This window comes from Salvelinus alpinus, chromosome 9 (assembly GCF_045679555.1).
Source record: "Salvelinus alpinus chromosome 9, SLU_Salpinus.1, whole genome shotgun sequence".
NCBI classification, from domain to species: Eukaryota; Metazoa; Chordata; class Actinopteri; order Salmoniformes; family Salmonidae; genus Salvelinus; species Salvelinus alpinus.
In genome coordinates this window covers 75,111,187-75,129,051 of record NC_092094.1, presented here as the reverse complement: position 1 = coordinate 75,129,051, position 17,865 = coordinate 75,111,187, and the positions used below count along the sequence as shown (strand labels likewise).

General features: G+C 45.4%; 1 protein-coding gene across 1 annotated transcript in view; it reads left to right on the top strand.

Moving 5' to 3' along the window:
- smyd3 (SET and MYND domain containing 3) overlaps nucleotides 1-17,865 on the top strand; it is a 194,065-nt gene that overhangs the window by 103,729 nt on the left and 72,471 nt on the right. The window lies entirely within an intron of this gene.

Genomic DNA, 17,865 nt, shown 5'->3' with positions numbered 1-17,865 from the left:
TCATCTCATTTTAAATTCAGGTTCTAACACAACAAAATGTTGAAAAAATCAAGTGGTGTGAATAGTGAAGGAACTGTACATGCTACGGAGAGATTGGATACAAAGCCTAATCGAAAGAAAATCTGCCAACTAAACAAAATCACAAGATGGCTTTCTCCCCTGACAAATGATTGGCTATTTCAGACACACGCATGCACGCATGCACACAACCACGAATACACCCACGCACGCACGCATGCACACACACACACATGCTATAACCCTGTCAGCTGGCTATAACCCAAAATGGAAATGAGTCATTAACGACAAGGAAGCAATCTCCTGTTCCATTACAATTCTCAGCCTGTGGCTAATGTACACTGTGTGTGTGTGTGCGTGTGGGTGGGTGGGTGATTCTCATGAAACCAGTTTTAAACATGTCTGTAGCAAATTGAGTTACAAAACCATGATGCGTCTGCAAAAATCAACTGTCATTCTGAGGACTAAAATGTGTAGTTTTTGGCAAAGTGTCTTGTTTTAAATACATTTGACATTTTCACCTGAACTTTGTTTATTTTCACCCCAAAATTCTCATGACCAAAATGCGTCCGGATTAATTTCTCAGGCCATTTTCTTTCAGTGTTATGTTTAGCCTTTTCATTATGGAAGCAATGTTCAATATATTAGACATGGATTTTCTAACTTTTTGGTAGTACTGTTGCGGTAATGAGAATTTTGTGGTAAAATGCATAATATCTGATCAAAAAACAAAATAATAATTTTGAAATAGATTAGATCCTAATCTCAGTGATCCAAGAGGAAATCTTGTGAAAAATGGTATCCATGAGTTTATCTGACTCTGGTAGAGTAGATAAAGGGCTTAATTTACAAAATCACGAAGTATCCCATTATCCCTTACCTTAACCATTCGGAGTGAATGCCTAAACTTAACCGTGTTGTTTTGTTTGAAACCTATCCCAAGCCTTAACCCATCATTTAACCGTTCAGAATGAATGCCTAAACTTAACCTTAGAAATGTGATGTTTGTGGACAAACATTTTAACAGAGAATTCTGTGAGAGCTCGTTGGGTCTGGTGTGTGTGTGTGTGTGTGTGTGTGTGTGTGTGTGTGTGTGTGTGTGTGTGTGTGTGTGTGTACAGTATGTGTGTGGCTAATGCAGCGTGTGTAGCTTACACATCAGGAATATAGAAAACATGTAGTTTGATCCACCCATAGTTTTAATATCATCTGATCTGCGAACTAAGAATATGTGATGAAATATACTGCATGGACTATATTATGTGATGAAATATACTGCATGGACTATATTATGTGATGAAATATACTGCATGGACTATATTATGTGATGAAATATACTGCATGGACTATATTATGTGTAAAAGTTATTACATAAACCGTTGTTCTACTTTTGACCAGAGCCACATAGGGCTCCTACATAGGGCTCCTACATAGGGCTCCTACATAGAGCTCTGACCGAAATAGTGCACTACCTAGGGAATAGTGTGCTGTATTTGTGAGCGGCTCACCTTCCCTCTCCTCTCTCCGTGTTCAGTGGGTTCAGAGTCAATTCAGTGCTCCATCTCAGAGGTGTGTGTGTCAACTAATACACCTCAATTCAAGAGATAAATCAAATCAAATTGTATTTGTCATGTGCCAAATACAACGGGCGTAGACTTTACTGTGAAATTCTTACTTACAAGCCCTTAACCAACAATGCAGTTTAAGAAATAGAGATAAGAAAATATTTACTAAATAAACGAAAAGTTACAAAATCGAATCAATCAATAAGTAACACAAGAAATGTCCGTAACAATAACGAGGCTATATACAGGAGGTACCGGTACCCAGTCAATGTGCGAGGGTACAGGTTAGTCCAGGTCATTTGTAAAGTGACTGCATAGATAAACAACAGCGAGTAGCAGCAGTGTAAAAACAAAGGGGTGGGGGGGCATTTGATTTGTTTTGTTGTTCAGCAGTCTTATGGCTTGGGGGTAGAAGCTGTTAAGGAGCGTTTTGGTCCTAGACTTGGCGCTCCGGAACCGCTTGCCATGCAGTGATGTACTGGGCTGTACGCCACTACCCTCTGTAGCGCCTTATGGTCAGATGCCGAGCAGTTTCCATACCAGGCGGTGATGCAACCGGTCAGGATGCTCTCGATGGTGCAGCTGTAGAACTTTTTGTGGATCTGGGGACCCATGCCAAATCTTTTCAGTCTCCTGAGGGGGAAAAGGTGTTGTCGTGCCCTCTTCCATGATAGTTTGTTGGTGATGTGGACACCAAAGAACTTGAAACTCTCGTCACGCTCCACTACAACCCCGTCGATGTTAATGGGGGCCTGTTCGTCCCTCCTTTTTTCCGTAGTCCACGATCATCTCCTTTGTCTTGCTCACATTGGGGGACAGGTTGTTGTCCTGACATCACACTGCCAGGCCACTGACATCCTCCCTATAGGCTGTCTCATCGTTGTTGGTGATCAGGCCTACCGCTGTTGTGTTGTCAGCAAACACTTAATGATGGTGTTGGAGTCGTACTTAGCCACACAGTCGGGGGTCCCAGGGTCCTTAGCTTAGTGATGAGCTTTGAGGGTACTATGGTGTTGAACGCTGAGCTGTAGTCAATGAACAGCATTGTCACGTGGATGTTCCTTTTTGTCCAGGTGTGAAAGGGCAGTGTGGAGTACAGTAGAGATTGCGTCATCTGTGGATCTGTTGGGGCGGTATGCGCATTGGAGTGGGTCTAAGGTTTCCGGGATGATGGTGTTGATGTGAGCCATGACCAGCCTTTCAAAGCACTTTATGGCTACCGACGTGAGTGCTACGGGATGGTAGTCATTTAGGCAGGTTACTTTCGCGTTCTTGGACACATGGACTCGGGGGGTTTGCTTGAAACGTGGGTATTACAGACTCGGTCAGGGAGAGGTTGAAACGTGGGTATTACAGACTCGGTCAGAGAGAGGTTGAAACGTGGGTATTACAGACTCGGTCTGGGAGCGGTTGAAACGTGGGTATTACAGACTCTGTCAGAGAGAGGTTGAAACGTGGGTATTACAGACTCGGTCTGGGAGAGGTTGAAACGTGGGTATTACAGACTCTGTCAGAGAGAGGTTGAAACGTGGGTATTACAGACTCGGTCAGGGAGAGGTTGAAACGTGGGTATTACAGACTCGGTCAGGGAGAGGTTGAAACGTGGGTATTACAGACTCGGTCAGGGAGAGGTTGAAACGTGGGTATTACAGACTCGGTCAGGGAGAGGTTGAAACGTGGGTATTACAGACTCGGTCAGGGAGAGGTTGAAACGTGGGTATTACAGACTCGGTCAGGGAGAGGTTGAAACGTGGGTATTACAGACTCTGTCAGGGAGAGGTTGAAACATGGGTATTACAGACTCTGTCAGGGAGAGGTTGAAACATGGGTATTACAGACTCGGTCAGAGAGAGGTTGAAACGTGGGTATTACAGACTCGGTCAGGGAGAGGTTGAAACGTGGGTATTACAGACTCGGTCAGGGAGAGGTTGAAACGTGGGTATTACAGACTCGGTCAGGGAGAGGTTGAAACGTGGGTATTACAGACTCGGTCAGGGAGAGGTTGAAACGTGGGTATTACAGACTCGGTCAGGGAGAGGTTGAAACGTGGGTATTACAGACTCGGTCAGGGAGAGGTTGAAACGTGGGTATTACAGACTCGGTCAGGGAGAGGTTGAAACGTGGGTATTACAGACTCTGTCAGGGAGAGGTTGAAACATGGGTATTACAGACTCTGTCAGGGAGAGGTTGAAACATGGGTATTACAGACTCGGTCAGAGAGAGGTTGAAACGTGGGTATTACAGACTCGGTCAGGGAGAGGTTGAAACGTGGGTATTACAGACTCGGTCAGGGAGAGGTTGAAACGTGGGTATTACAGACTCGGTCAGGGAGAGGTTGAAACGTGGGTATTACAGACTCGGTCAGGGAGAGGTTGAAACGTGGGTATTACAGACTCGGTCAGGGAGAGGTTGAAACGTGGGTATTACAGACTCTGTCAGGGAGAGGTTGAAACGTGGGTATTACAGACTCGGTCAGGGAGAGGTTGAAACGTGGGTATTACAGACTCGGTCAGGGAGAGGTTGAAACGTGGGTATTACAGACTCTGTCAGGGAGAGGTTGAAACGTGGGTATTACAGACTCTGTCAGAGAGAGGTTGAAACATGGGTATTACAGACTCTGTCAGAGAGAGGTTGAAACGTGGGTATTACAGACTCGGTCAGGGAGAGGTTGAAACGTGGGTATTACAGACTCGGTCAGGGAGAGGTTGAAACGTGGGTATTACAGACTCTGTCAGGGAGAGGTTGAAACGTGGGTATTACAGACTCTGTCAGAGAGAGGTTGAAACATGGGTATTACAGACTCTGTCAGAGAGAGGTTGAAACGTGGGTATTACAGACTCTGTCAGGGAGAGGTTGAAACGTGGGTATTACAGACTCGGTCAGGGAGAGGTTGAAACGTGGGTATTACAGACTCGGTCAGGGAGAGGTTGAAACGTGGGTATTACAGACTCGGTCAGGGAGAGGTTGAAACGTGGGTATTACAGACTCGGTCAGGGAGAGGTTGAAAATGTCAATGGGACACTTTCCAGTTGGTCAGTGCATGCTCTGAGTACACACCCTGGTAATCCGTCATGCTCTGAGTACACACCCTGGTAATCCGTCTGGCCTCACGACCTTGTGAATGTTGACCTGTTTAAGGTCTTGCTCACATCGACAGTGGGTGGTACGGTGGCTGGTACAGTGGCTGGTACTGTGGGTGGTACAGTGGGTGGTACAGTAGCTGGTACCGTGATACAAGATGGCGCCGACAGGGATGGCAGCTTCTCTTCTAGTCCTTTGGAAACTGTGCAGTATTTCGTTATTTTTATGTTTTATTTATTACATTGTTAGCCCAGAAAACCTTAAGTGTTATTACATACAACCGGGAAGAACTATTGGATATCAGAGAGATGTCAACTTACCAGCACAACCAGCACTACGACCAGGAATACGACTTTCCCACGCGGATCCTTTGTCTGCACCTCCCAGGGCATTTGAACTGATTCCAGAGGCCGATCCAAAACAATGCCACCGGAGTAGAGGGTGCCGTAGTGGTCTTCGAGTGAGGCTTCGGATGTGCGCACACCACCCACCGCTCCTGAGTATATTACTCGCTAATGTCCGGTCCCTAGTTAACAAAGTCAACAAAATCTGGGCATGAGTTGCTTTCCAAAGAGATATCCGTAATTGTAACATACTCTGTTTCACGGACACATGGCTAGCTGGGGACATGCTGTCGGAGTCCATACAGCCAACGGGATTTTCAGTGCACCGCGCCGACTGGAGTATCAAATCAAATGTATTTATATAGCCCTTCTTACATCAGCTGATATCTCAAAGTGCTGTACAGAAACCCAGCCTAAAACCCCAAACAGCAAGCAATGCAGGTGTAGAAGCACGGTGGCTAGGAAAAACTCCCTAGAAAGGTCAAAACCTAGGAAGAAACCTAGAGAGGAACCAGACTATGAGGGGTGGCCAGTCCTCTTCTGGCTGTGCCGGGTGGAGATTATAACAGAACATGGCCAAGATGTTCAAATGTTCATAAATGATCAGCATGGTCAAATAATAATAATCACAGTAGTTGTCGAGGGTGCAGCAAGTCAGCACCTCAGGAGTAAATGTCAGTTGGCTTTTCATAGCTGTTCATTAAGAGTATCTCTACCGCTCCTGCTGTCTCTAGAGAGTTGAAAACAGCAGGTCTGGGACAGGTAGCACGTCCGGTGAATAAACATCTCTCCGGTAAGAAGAAGGTCGGGGGTGTATGTTTCATGATTAATAACTCATGGTGTAATTGTAACAACGTACAGGAACTCAAGTCCTTTTGTTCCCCTGACCTAGAATTCCTCATAATCAAATGTCGACCGTATTATCTCCTAAGAGAACTCTCCTCGGTTATCGTCATAGCTGTGTATATCCCACCGCAAGTGGATACCAAGATGGCCATCAGGACCTTCACTGGACTTTATGCAAACTGGAAACTATACATCCTGAGGCTGCATTTATTGTAGCTATGGATTTTAACAAAGCTAGTTTGAGAACAAGGCTACCTAAATTCTATCAGCATATCGATTGCTGTACACAAGCGAGTAACATGCTTGACCATTGCTACTCTAACTTCCGCGATGCATACAAGGCCCTCCCCCGCCCTCCTTTTGGCAAATCTGACCATGATTCCATCTTGTTGCTCCCCCTTAACTTCTTGAGGGCAGGGGGCAGCTTTTTCACTTTCGGGAAAAATAGCATGCCAAAATTCAACTGCTTGCTACTCATCCCCAGAATATAAGATATGCATATTATTAGTATATTTGGATAGAAACACTCTGAAGTTTCTAAAACTGTTTGAATCATGTCTGTGAGAATAACAGACCTTATGTAGCAGGCAAAACCCTGAGGACAAACCATTCAGAATTTGTATTTTTTTGATGTCACTGTCTTTTCAATGAGTTTTTTTTAGAGACACCAGATTTCTAATGGACTTGCTTGCAGTTCCTACCGCTTCCCCTGGATGTCACCAGTCCTTGGAAATCGGTTGAGGTTATTCCTTTGTGTACTGAAGAAGTAGGGCTATCGTAAATGAGGGTCACATGAAGTACATTTTTGGAGAGAGTCATGTTATGAAAAAAGTTGCGTCAGTTTGGTTTCGTTTTGTATTGAACACAGATCATCCCGTCTTCAAATTGATCGATTATTAACGTTTAAAAATACCTAACGTTGTATGACAAAAGTAGTTTGAAATGTTTTGGTAAATTTACATGTAACTTTTGATATATTTTGTAGTGACTTGGCGAAAGTTCGAAGCTGTGTTTTTCTGGATGAAACGGTCCAAATAAATTGACATTTTGGATATATATCGACGGAATTAATCGAACAAAAGGACCATTTGTGATGTTTATGGGACATATTGGAGTGCCAACAAAAGAATTTCGTCAAAGGTAAGGCATGATTTATATTTTATTTCTGCATTTTGTGTCGTGCTTGCAGTGTTGAAATATGCTACTCTGTTTGTTTACTGATGTGCAATGATCAGATAATAGCATCTTATGCTTTCGCCGAAAAGCTTTTTTGAAATCTGACATGTTGGCTGGATTCACAATGAGTTTAGCTTAAATTTGGTATCTTACATGTGTGATTTAATGAAAGTTTGATTTTTATATCATGTTATTTGAATATAGCTCGCTGTATTTTCCCTGGCTATTGGCCGGTGGGTCGTTTGCGTCTTTCTTGGGAACGGGAACAATGGTGGCCATCTTGAAGCATGTTGGGACAGCAGACTGGGATAGGAATTGATTGAATATGTCCGTAAACACACCAGCCAGCTGGTCTGCGCATGCTCTGAGGACACGGCTAGGGATGCCGTCTGGGCCGGCAGCCTTGCGAGGGTTAATGCGTTTAAATATTTTACTCACGTCGGCCACGGAGAAGAAGGCTCTTAGTCCTTGGTAGCGGGCCGCGTCGGTGGCACTGTATTGTTCTCAAAGCGCGCAAAGAAGTTGTTGAATTTGTCTGGGAGCAAGACGTCGGTGTCCGCGATAGGCTGGTTTTCTTTTTGTAATCCGTGATTGTCTGTAGACCCTGCCACATACGTTCGTGTTTGAGCCGTTGAATTGTGACTCCACTTTGTCTCTATACTGACACTTTGCTTGTTTGATTGCCTTGCGGAGGGAATAGCTACATTGTTTGTATTTGGTCATGTTTCCAGTCGCCTTGCCATGATTAAATGCGGTGGTACGTGCTTTCAGCTTTGCGTGAATGCTGCCATCAATCCAGTTTCTGGTTAGGGAAGGTTTTAATAGTCACAGTGGGTACAACATCTCCTATACACTTCCTTATAAACTCGCTCACCGAGTCAGCGTATACGTTAATGTTATTATCTGAGGCTACCCGGAACATATCCCAGTCCACGTGATCGAAGCAATCTTGAAGCGTGGAATCAGATTGGTCGGACCAGCGTTGGATAGACCTAAGCACGGGCGCTTCCTGTTTAACTTCTCTGGGGCAGTGGCTAGTACAGGGGCTGGTACAGTAGCTGGTGCAAGGGCTGGTGCAGGGGCTGGTGCAGGGGCTAGTACAGGGGCTGGTACAGTAGCTGGTGCAGGGGCTGGTACAGTGGCTGGTACAGGGGCTGGTACAGTAGCTGGTGCAGGGGCTGGTACAGGGGCTGGTGCAGGGGCTGGTGCAGGGGCTGGTACAGGGGCTGGTGCAGGGGCTAGTACAGGGGCTGGTACAGTGGCTGGTGCAGGGGCTGGTACAGTGGCTGGTGCAGGGGCTGGTACATTAGCTGTGATACTTCACTGGTTTGTTATTTTCCTCTCATCCACAGCTACTCATGAGAGAGAGGAGGGGGGAGGCCAGGGGGAGAGGCCAGGGGAAGAGCTGTGCGATATGCGTGGGCAAAGGGAGGGTGATATAGGGGGTAAAGAATGATAGATGAAGGGGAGAGGGGATGGGATGGTGAGAGAGGGAAGATGAGATGAAGGTTGGAACATTCTCCCCTGAGCCCCACGGTAATAACCACCTGTTACAGTGTTGGTGTGTGTATGTGTGTGTGTGGGGCAAATCTCAGGCATGTCCTATTGCGCCACCCTCAGCTCTGTGATGCTCTCTCTGCCGTCGTCTCTTCATCTCATACCTTCTCCCAGGCTGCTCTGCTTAACACACACCACACACACACACACACACACACACACACACACACACACACACACACACACACACACACACACACACACACACACACACACACACACACACACACACACACACACACACACACACACACAGTGAGTGCTAAAAAGCCCTCTAGGGCCTGCGTGTCTGAGAGTGAGGAGAAGCAACTCTAGGACCTGAGAAGCAGTGTGTGACAGTGACATGACTTGTCCGGAACACTCCTTCTATCACTTCACACTAATCCTCTCTCTCGCTCTCTCTTCCTTTTTCTTAATGTGTGGGGGACTATGTCCTGAGACATGGAAGAGACAGACTTTTTGTGTGTTTGAGAGAGAAATATGTGTGTATAGCCTTGCTTTTAGCCTTGTCTGACCTCCAGTCCCTGTTTTCTTCTTGCCAGCCATAACCAGTCATGTCGAGAGGAGCTCCAGACAGGCCCAGCTCAGACCTCTATCTCCCCAGCGTAGCGCAGCTGATCCTGGGCTTGTCCCTGGCCCAGGCCTGCCTGTCTGCCTGCCAATCCTGGCTCTCCCTGCATGGATCTGTGTGTGTATGAGCTAATCTGCATGGTGACACGGTCTCATCTGTAAAAGGGATTACCGTTTAACGGATATTACTACGCCTCTCCCACTGCCGCAGCTACTGTGGAGATTACGCTCTCTCTTATTCCCTTGCTCTCGCTCGCTCATTCTCGTTCTCTGTCTAGGTATATCTCTTCCACTTCTTTATCTCTCTCTCTCTCTCTCTCTCTCTCTCTCTCTCTCGATGTGTATCTCTTTTCCTCATCTCCTTCTCTCACCTCTCGCTCTCTTTCCGCCACTCTCTAGCTATCTCTTTCTTCAGCTCTCCCTCCCTCTCCGGGTACATCTCTCCCTCGCTCTCTGAGGGGAATCAGAGGTTCGTTGTCAGTAATGACTTTTATAACATTACAACATTAATTAAAACATTGCTTTGTGACTGATAAGAAACGTAATGAGAACACTTGGGGCCCAAAGCAAATCTGTCTGTGGTTTGAGTTCTCACTACTGAGACAGCATGGAGCCATTGTCATAGACATACTGTGGCACCCTTTTCCCTATGGGCTCTGCTTAAAAGTAGTGCATTGTGTAGGGAATAGAATGCCATTTGGGTCAAAGAGTATCGTCCCATAAAATGTTAATTAACTTGAGTCGATTAAGTGAATTAACATAATGCATTAATCCCCATCACAATCCTGTTTGAGCTAGAGATATGGGCTGCGTCTCAATCGGCCGCATCCGCCCGTCGGCCGTCTGCATTTGCGGTGGAAAGTGGCAGGGCTGCAGTGTTGTTTGTCAGAAGACATCCCGATTAATCTGTCTTTTCACGAAAATGTCTGTAGCGTCCGAACGGGTTGGCCTACAAAATAATATGACCGCTCTATGGAAAGATGAGACTCTCACAAACACAATGGTGTTCTCTTGTTTTGGATGTCACTGGACTCGTCGGAAGGTAGCCCAGTACCAGTGAGAAAAAATGAAATTATGGATATACTTTTGTGCAAACAAGTGTTAAATATGTGTCAAATGTTTTTGTTATCGATATATACAGTACCAGTCAAAAGTTTGGGCACACCTACTCATTCAAGGGTTTTTCTTTATTTTTACTGTTTTCTACATTGCAGAATAATAGTGAAGACATCAAAACTATGAAATAAAACATATGGAATCATGTAGTGACCAAAAAAGTGTTAAACAAATCAAAAATATGTTTTATATTTGAGGTTCTTCAAAGTAGACACCCTTTGCTTTGATGACAGCTTTGCACACTTGACATTTTCTCAACCAGCTTCAATTAACAGGTGTGCCTTGCCTTAATTTGTGGAATTTCTTTCCTTAATGCGTTTGAGCCAATCAGTTGTGTTGTGTCAAGGTAGGGGGGTATACAGAAGATAGCCCTATTTGGTAAAAGACCAAGTCCATATTATGGCAAGAACAGCTCAAATAAGCAAAGAGAAACAACGGTCCATCATTACTTTAAGACATAAAGGTCAGTCAATCTGGAAAATTTCAAGAACTTTGAAAGTTTCTTCAAGAGCAGTCGCAATTACTATCAAGCGCTATGATGAAACTGGCTCTCATGAGGACCGCCACAGGGAAGGAAGACCCAGAGTTACCTCTGCTGCAGAGGATAAGTTCATTAGCATTACCAGCCTCAGAAATTGCAGCACAAATAAATGCTTCACGGAACTCAAGTCACAGACACATCTCAACATCAACTGTTCACAGGAGACTGCGTGAATCAGGCCTTCATGGTCGAATTGCTGCAAAGAAACCACTACTAAAGGACACCAATAAGAAGAAGTGACTTGCTTGGGCCAAGAAACACGCGCAATGGACATTAGAGCGGTGGAGATTTTTGGTTCCAACCACGTGTCTTTGTGAGACGCAGAGTAGGTGAACGGATGATCTCCGCATGTGTGGTTCCCACTGTGAATCATGGAGGAGGAGGTGTGATGGTGTGGGGATGCTTTGCTGGTGACACTGTCAGTGATCAATTTAGAATTCAAGGCACACTTAACCAGCATGGCTACCACAGCATTCTGCAGCGATACTCCATCCCATCTGGTTTGCGCTTAGTGGGACTATAATTTGTTTTTCAACAGGACAGTGACCCAACACACCTCCAGGTTGTTTAAGGGCTATTTGACCAAGAAGGAGAGTGATGGAGTGCTGCATCAGATGACCTGGCCTCCACAATCACCTGACCTCAACCCAATTGAGATGGTTTGGGATGAGTTGGACTGCGGAGTGAAGGAAAAGCAGCGAACAAGTTCTCAGCATATGTGTGAACACCTTCAAGACTGTTGGAAAAGCATTCCTCATGAAACTGGTTGAGAGAATGCCAAGTGTGCAAAGCTGTCATCAAGGCAAATGGGGGCTACTTTGAAGAATCTAAAATCTAAAATATATTTTGCTTTGTTTAACACTTTTTTGGTTAGTACATGATTCCATATGTGTTATTTCAAAGTTTTGATGTCTTCACTATTATTCTTAGTAGAACCCACCTCCCAACAGTGTAGACTTTTAGAGGTTTTAAGGTAGCAAGTTATTGCTTAAAGAATGATCACCAGTGATCAATAGTTAATAGATATGCTCACTTTCAAACTTAATTATTTCACCATTCAAATTTACCTCAAGGATTTTTTGGGGGGGGTTGAGAAACGAATATTCTTTCAGGACATGTCAGTGACACAGCTGTGACTATGAATCCCCATGAGTCCCTCCTGGAGAGAGACAGGTGTTTGTTCAGACAAATGTATCTCCTCTTCCTCCTTTCCACCTGTATCTTCCCAGGGTGCACCTCTTTAATTCAGCGTGCCCACTCTCATTTATGCCTAACGAGGAGACTAATGAGTTTACACCTCTAAGACGCCCCCTCACTCCCACCCTTCCTCTCTCTCCCTTCTTCATTTCACCTCTACTCTGTTACCTTCACGCTTGTTTAAGCTTAAATGGTGGCTGCATCCCCTCAAGTTCCAGGGAGCTGCTTGGTGTGTGTGTGTGTGTGTGTGTGAGTGTGTGTGTGTGCGTGCGTGCGTGCGTGCGTGCGTGCGTGCGTGCGTGCGTGCGTGCGTGCGTGCGTGCGTGCGTGCGTGTTGCTGTCCCGAAGTAAGATTTAATCTCTCCATTTCACGCACGCACGCACCAACACACGTACGCACGCACCAACACACGTACGCACGCACCAACACACACACACGCACCTCTTGTCTCACTTAGTATTCAACAGCAGCCCCTGCCCTCTCCTCTCTGTCATTTAAATTCCAATCTCTTCTCACTGCAAACTCTATCAGACTGTAGCAGGGGGTGGTAAATCTGAGAGCAGCGCTAAGAGAGTTATAGGGAGTTATAGTATAATACACACTAACACACACACACACACACACACCTCATAGAGAGTCATAGAGAGTTATAGATATGAAGGGAGAAAGTTGCTTACCCTGAAGCCATTCATTTCAGTGAAGTGACAGTTGGTCTCGTCTCTCCCACACAGGGCCAAAGTGTAACAGAGTGATTTCCGACCCTGCCTGTCTATTTTAAAAGTAATTTATACTGAATGACTCTACAGTAAGAGTATAGCTATATTAGCCCTGTGGAAAGTAGAGCGATGGAGAGAAATGGAGAGAGAAAGTGAGAGGACAGATGGGGTGTGACTACTCACTACTCTATCTCTGTCTGTCTTTCTCCTTTCTTCTCTCTTGGCCTATAGTATCTCTGTCTTTCTTTCTTCTCTCTTGGCCTATAGTATCTCTGTCTTTCTTTCTTCTCTCTTGGCCTATAGTATCTCTGTCTTTCTTTCTTCTCTCTTGGCCTATAGTATCTCTGTCTTCTATACCTCTCTTTCTATCTTACACCTTCTCAATCGCTCTCCATCTCTCTCACAGATTGTATGTTTTAGTGCCAAGCTCTGTCATGTTATGGACTTATTTTGTTTCTTTAAAAGTTAGTATTTCCGTCAACACAGCCGTTTCTGAACCAGCTCTCTATTTAAACCCTGACATCGTGTGTGTGTGTGTGTGTGTGTGTGTGTGTTCTTTCACTCAGTCAGAACTAGTTCCTATGGGTTTGCACGCACACACACAAACACACATGCACACAGGGTTCCTGCAGAGGAGATCACTCCTGAACTGACCTTCCTCACGGTGTGTGTCCGCGCACGCGTTAGTTTGTGCGTGTGTGTGTGTGATGTGATTTCTACAGACGTACCTCCGTCTCACCAGAGCAGAGAGACTGCTGCTCCAGTTTCAACTGTTCTACCTACGACTATGGAACCCTGACCTGTTCACCGGACGTGCTACCTGTCCCAGACCTGCTGTTTTCAACTCTCTAGAGACCGCAGGAGCGGTAGAGATACTCTTAATGATCGGCTATGAAAAGCCAACTGACATTTACTCCTGAGGTGCTGACTTGCTGCACCCTCGACAACTACTGTGATTATTATTATTTGACCATGCTGGTAATTTATGAACATTTGAACATCTTGGCCATGTTCTGTTATAATCTCCACCCGGCACAGCCAGAAGAGGACTGGCCACCCCTCATAGCCTGGTTCCTCTCTAGGTTTCTTCCTAGGTTTTGGCCTTTCTAGGGAGTTTTTCCTAGCCACCGTGCGTCTACACCTGCATTGCTTGCTGTTTGGGGTTTTAGGCTGGGTTTCTGTACAGCACTTTGAGATATCAGCTGATGTAAGAAGGGCTATATGATTTGATTTGATTTGATTTGAGAGAGAGCCGGAGGTATCCCCTTTGATCTCTCTGATGTCTCCACGTAGGCTGTTTGACCCAGCCGCTCTGGTCCTAAATAAGGCTGTGCTTTGGGGATGTGTGTGGACAGTGTGTTTATTCTAACATGGAGGACAGTAACCATCTACAGGTGGCTGGAGTGTAAAACCCAGAAGAGAAAGTCTGAGAAGCATTCCATACCTGCACACTAGCTTCGTGCCCATACCATTGTTTGTCGAAATTAGTTTTTTCCTCCCTCCTTCCCTATGTCCCTCCCTCCCTCTGCCGTAGTCGTTTAACAGTGCTTATGTTGCCTAATAAGGTGAAACTTTCTGTTTGAATTATTACAGACCTTCACCCACACACCAACAGGCAGACTGACACTGAACAGAACGTGTGTGTGTGTGTGTGTGTGTGTGTGTGTGTGTGTGTGTGTGTGTGTGTGTGTGTGTGTGTGTGTGTGTGTGTGTGTGTGTGTGTGTGTGTGTGTGTGTGTGTAAAAGAACAAAAACCACACACACACTCCATCCTCTCTGTCTTTGTGTGCTGAGGCATCAAAATGGATGCAGCTCAGTGAAGTACAAATGCATTTCCTTTTGACAGACAGACCGACAAGGGACCGATAATAGAAATGGTACCAGGCCCGAAGGCTAGTGTCTCACTAAAGGTTACATAGTGTCACGTATGGATTACTGTACTGAGGCTCCACTGGCACGCTGAGGACAGGCTTTGGTTAAAGATGAGGATGGGAGCAGCGGAGAAATGGACGCTCAATTCTTGTCATTTGCAATCAGAGAAAAACTCTACGAGTCACAGTGGAGAAGGTCTGCGGTATTCCACTGCTAGGAGGGAGAGCGGGAGAGCGCTGAGAGAAGGAATGGAGGGAATGGGAAGGAAAAGGGAGAGAGAGGGGGATGGAGTCCAACTCCCAGCTCTGTCGTGTAGAGCATGAAGGGAGCCCGTGTCAGTTTGTACACTCCTCTTTTTCTCCTCTCATCTTCATTTTCCCCTCTTCTGCTTTTCACCTCTCAGGTTTTGAGTGGAAGATAGACGAGACCAGGTACCAGAAGGAGAGAGATACAGAGGTAGATAGAGAGTGAGAGAGGGGAGGGTCTTCTGTGGCATAGTGAGTTATGGGTGTTCCTGTGATTGACAGCACTACAGAGGTTGTAATAAAGCTCAGCCCCAGGAAAGTGTGTGTGTGTGTGTGTGTGTGTGTGTGTGTGTGTGTGTGTGTGTGTGTGTGTGTGTGTGTGTGTGTGTGTGTGTGTGTGTGTGTGTGTGTGTGTGTGTGTCTTTTATTTGTCACCTCCAGGCCTCTTGTCTACTTTGACAGGTTTTGACAGATATCTGGTTATTGACCAAATATCGCTCTCTCATATACACACACTCCTACCCAAGATTGTTGTCCATCGGTTTGCCTCGACCGTGACTGTGTGTGCGTGTGGCTTAAACCGTAAGACATTTTGGTATGGCACTGAATATCGGGTCAACGTGCCAATGTGGCCTGGTCCATTTGTACGACAGCGCTACAACCGGTCAATGTGTCTATGTAGCTGTAATGAGCAAGCTACCTAGTGAGCACTAGATGACAAACTGGGGGAATGATAAAGGACTCCTTTTCCCATGACACCTCATGTCACTCCTCTGCTTTTATCAGTGAACCACATCAGAATCATTGAGACTCTTGTAGTTCTCTAGCTGGTTTCGTTGTCAGAGAGCACGATCATTGAGATGAATATTGATGCTGAAAAGAGAGGATATTTTTTTAAATATATGCCTGAGGAGGAGCTAGAGGCCTGTTTAGAGAATAGACACGTGTGTACACACACACACACACACACACACACACACACACACACACACACACACACAGTGCTTTGACTTGTTTTTGCACTGATTGCTTTCTCAGTGGCAGAGCAACACAGTAGAGGTGTTGATTGTGTTTTGAGTTGCTCTGTTTCTCTTCGTCTCCCCACCTTTTCAAATGTATTTTCTCTGTCTGGTCTCCCCGCCTTTTCAAGTCTATTTTCTCTCAGTCTGGTCTCCCCACCTTTTCAAATGTATTTTCCCTCTGTCTGGTGTCCCCACCTTTTCAAATGTATTTTTTCTGTCTGGTCTCCCCACCTTTTCAAATGTATTTTCTCTGTCTGGTCTCCCCACCTTTTCAAATGTATTTTCTCTGTCTGGTCTCCCCACCTTTTCAAGTCTATTTTCTCTGTCTGGTCTCCCCACCTTTTCAAGTCTATTTTCCCTCTGTCTGGTCTCCCCACCTTTTCAAATGTATTTTCTCAGTCTGGTGTCCCCACCTTTTCAAATGTATTTTCCCTCTGTCTGGTCTCCCCACCTTTTCAAATATATTTCTCTGTCTGGTCTCCCCACCTTTTCAAGTCTATTTTCTCTGTCTGGTCTTCCCACCTTTTCAAGTCTATTTTCTCTCAGTCTGGTCTCCCCACCTTTTCAAATGTATTTTCTCTGTCTGGTCTCCCCACCTTTTCAAATGTATTTTCTCTGTCTGGTCTCCCCACCTTTTCAAGTCTATTTTCTCTGTCTGGTCTCCCCACCTTTTCAAGTCTATTTTCCCTCTGTCTGGTCTCCCCACCTTTTCAAATGTATTTTTCTGTCTGGTCTCCCCACCTTTTCAAGTCTATTTTCCCTCTGTCTGGTCTCCCCACCTTTTCAAATGTATTTTTCTGTCTGGTCTCCCCACCTTTTCAAATGTATTTTCTCTGTCTGGTCTCCCCACCTTTTCAAGTCTATTTGCTCTCAGTCTGGTCTCCCCACCTTTTCAAATGTATTTTCCCTCTGTCTGGTGTCCCCACCTTTTCAAATTTATTTTTTCTGTCTGGTCTCCCCACCTTTTCAAATGTATTTTCTCTGTCTGGTCTCCCCACCTTTTCAAATGTATTTTCTCTGTCTGGTCTCCCCACCTTTTCAAATGTATTTTCTCTGTCTGGTCTCCCCACCTTTTCAAATGTATTTTCTCTGTCTGGTCTCCCCACCTTTTCAAATGTATTTTCTCTGTCTGGTCTCCCCACCTTTTCAAGTCTATTTTCTCTGTCTGGTCTCCCCACCTTTTCAAGTCTATTTTCTCTGTCTGGTCTCCCCACCTTTTCAAGTCTATTTTCTCTGTCTGGTCTCCCCACCTTTTCAAGTCTATTTTCTCTGTCTGGTCTCCCCACCTTTTCAAATGTATTTTCTCTGTCTGGTCTCCCCACCTTTTCAAGTCTATTTTCTCTGTCTGGTCTCCCCACGTCTGGTCTCCCCACCTTTTCAAATGTATTTTCTTTGAAACAGTGTTTCAAACAGCTCAGTATGTAGATCAACATTGTGTCTTTGTCTTTAGGCTTTGAAAAGACTTGCCTTTGTTACTGATATTAGGACTCAGGAACTTCAGTACAGCATGTTACTGGCAGTATCAAGCACCGTGTCTGTGAGTCTCTCTGAGTTTGAAGTCGACGTTCTTCCCTCTTCTCTCTTTTGCGCTTTTTCTTTCTCTCCCCCTCTCACACGAATGCACACACACAATTTGAAACCCAGAACTGGTTAGGATAGACAGGAAACAGATAGTGGGTTAGACAAGAACCAGACCTGAATGAATGACAGAGGAGGAAAATACTTTCATATCCATAGATGGACAGCAGACACACATGAACAGGAGAGTATTATATATGTTTCTGGGTGACACACACACACGCACGCGCACACACACACACACACACACACACACACACACACACACACACACACACACACACACACACACACACACACACACACACACACACACACACACACTCTTCGTATTTGACCGTCTCTAAAGACACAAGCAGACATACCCCCCTCCGCTCCTTCACTCTTGTCTTTCTCCGGACGGCAGCAGTGTGTCTTCAT